Raw genomic sequence first — 3,285 nt, 5'->3', positions numbered from 1 at the left:
AATCAATCAATCAATCAATCAATCAATCAATCAATCAACAATCAATCAATCAATCAATCAATCAATCAATCAATCAATCAATCAATCAATCAATCAATCAATCACAATAAGGAAACAAAAAGGAAAAACCTACACAAGCAAAGCCTGGAAAACCACTTTGATGTAGGCAGTGACACCATACACTGGAGTTTTAAACTTAGGCCCCACTTGAAACCTATGCCACTTTGAAAACTGCCGGCAAATAACAGACAGTTTTATATTGTTTCAGTCCTGCACGAGTGGCAGATGGTAGCTTCCCAGAGTTTCTGCCTGGGCGATATTGTGCCTAATGGATATGTGGATATTGTATATTTAGATTATTTGTTGCATGAAGTTCTATTAAAAATTAGAATAGAATAGAATATGTTTTATTCAAGTAAACTTTTTGTGTGTGCTTTTGAAGTGCTTTAGAAAACTTTTTTAATTTTTCAATTTACAATGTTATTACACCATACTATACAAGCCCCGTGAATTGCTGGAGCGAGTCAAATCCAAGCTTTTTTATCATTTACATAGTCTTCGAGCATACTAATTGATCAAGTTTCAAATGAAACGTACTTTTTGGAACATCGGCACAACATGGAACATGGTCTATCTATCGTTATTTTACAGGATATATTTTGGACATAATATTATGCTTTGGTTTCTCTATTATCCTCTTTTCTACTATCGTACCGCAAGGTATCGTCAAGGTCTAAACCCGTACATAGAGGAAATTCCAAGTACATGTACGAAGCGATTTGCTTCCTTGTTTCTAATTCGAACCGCTATGATATAGAATGCCCTTCCGGCATCAGTTTTCCCCTTCACTCTCAATGTAGAAACCTTTAAGTCGAGAGTAAATAAGCATCCTTTAGGCCAGCTCCGTTTTAGACTTCATCAATTGCCAGCACGACTAATTGCAGCTAAGCTACAATAATAGAAATTTAAATACCATTTAAATAAACTTTAAAAAGTCCTTTAAACCCTTTTAATTTTGTTAGCCCTTTGTTGTTTAAATAACCAATAACCATTCTATCAATTTAAATTATAGAAATGTCCATGTTAATTATCTTTTCATAGTCCATCCGCTTAACCGATTTTGACGAAATTTGGTATAAACATAGCTTGCATACTGGATTAGCTACTTTTTAACCCGGAAGTTCAGAGAGTTCCCACGGAATTTAAAAAAAACCTAAATCCATGCCAAGGCGAACCTCTTGTTGAGCATTTAAATTCTCAGATTGCAAAAACTTGTGCTTATACGCTCCTCGTGCAGGTCTTATGGCACAGTACTATGGGTGAGATCTAAAGAGCGCACTCTGACTTAGCTTAGACTAAGACAGAGTTAGAACGAGACAGAGTTATATTTATCAGATAAATCTGTCTCGTTTTAACTCAATTTTAAGTCTGAGCAAAGTCAAAGTGCGCCTAAGTCACGATAGTTAAGGGAGCTTTTAATAAAACGTCAAGGCTTCGACGTTACTGGCAGGTGTCAAAATGTTAGTACATTTGACGCAGGTAGCCCTATTTTTCTTCAATTTCACGTAACCACAGCCTAATATTTGACATATCGTCGATTCAGGATTAAACTGAGAGTTCCCTCACTCACTATGTGGCCTCCTTTGGACGAAAGTGAATTGTTCGATAGATATTAAAATACGTGACGACCTCACGCGAATGGTGACGCAAACTAATGTCTCATAATACCCAGCCAAGGGCGAACATTCCAGCAGAAGTCAAGGCATGTCAAGGTCTCAGTAATATCGTGACTTTTGTAATTCATATTATACTTAATTAATATTATGAGCAAGGATCGAGCATACCAGGCCAAAAATGTGTGTAAGTTTAATACATTTACTAACGCTAAAGTGTCTCTCTCTATCTATTTGTTTACAACTATGAACTGAGGAGAACTACAGGAACCGACATATCTCAACGGGTTGCGAAGTTGAAGTGGCAATGGGCAGGGCACATAGTTCGTACAACCGATAGACGTTGGGGTCCCAGGGTGCTGGAATGGCGACCTTGCACCGGAAGACGCAGCGTTAGAAGACCCCCCACTAGGTGGACGGACGACATCAGACGAGTTGCAGGGAGCCGCTGGATCCAGGCAGCGCAAGACCGTGGCGTGTGAAGTCCCTACAAGAGATCTATGTCCAGCAGTGGACGTCTATTGGTTGATGATGATGATGATGATCATGAACTGCGGTCTAGGTGGAACTGTGAAATTGACGAGTTCGTTATTGTTTGTAGTAAACAGTATCTAATTGAATAATTATCTTTGCAGTTAAGGTGACGCATTACGCTCGACCGAAATTGTCAGCGCACGTGGGTAACCTGTTCGCTTTTCACCTGACATTGGTATGAGAAAAGTGAGAGGCACGATGATTTTCACCCAAATCAAGCGCGCGAAAAGGGGTTAGGAAAAGTATTTTTGAGAAAGAAATACTAAATGAATGTTTGCACAGTAAAGATATTTCAACTAATAATAAAATAAACTATGTCTAAAGTTAAATTGCTTCAGAATTTTCACACTTCTAATTTTATTTATTATCGCCCAAAGTTGTCATAAATTTAGTGTTATTGAAATAGGCATGTTTCAAGGCTCGTAACTTTAAAATTAATATTTTTTTCAATGTTTTATATATCAATAAACCTAGATAATGATATGACAAATGGATGTAATACTTAGTTTTGGGCGTGCAATATCAAATAATGTAGTAATTGCCCTCCTACGTTTGTATGAAGATAGCATCGAGCTGCGACCTCTTAAGAGGAGTTTACGTGATTTCAGTCAAAATGAAGACACGTTCTAGAAATTAATATCTGTGTCTGTAGTTCTCTGCATATTAATACATTTATGTAATTTTTTTAAAAAGTTACACGGAGTCGAAAATTTACTCCAGTTTGTATGGAAAGCGCGTTAGAGCGTCTCTAATGAGTTCTTGTAGTCTTGGAGCATATAATAAATCATCGGTTGATTTATAGATTTAGTTAAAAAATTGATTTAATTAAGAGAGACTTTGAGTAACATATCCAGGTACATCTGGGTCCGCTGGATATTGCAAAATCTACATAAGAAACTTGAGCTACCTATGTAGTCGTAGGTCCTTTATATAACGTTATTTTCAAAGTCCTAACGTAGACCACGACTTTGCTAGTCCAACAGAATAATTAAAAGTCTATACCCACGAAGAAGTCGAGGGGAAACCCAGTTAAAAATACCAGAAGTTTGTAATGAAGATGTTTTAGTAGAGTTCACTC

The sequence above is a fragment of the Maniola hyperantus genome, chromosome 22 (genome assembly GCF_902806685.2).
Source record: "Maniola hyperantus chromosome 22, iAphHyp1.2, whole genome shotgun sequence".
Taxonomy (NCBI): domain Eukaryota; kingdom Metazoa; phylum Arthropoda; class Insecta; order Lepidoptera; family Nymphalidae; genus Maniola; species Maniola hyperantus.
This window is presented reverse-complemented; position numbering follows the sequence as displayed.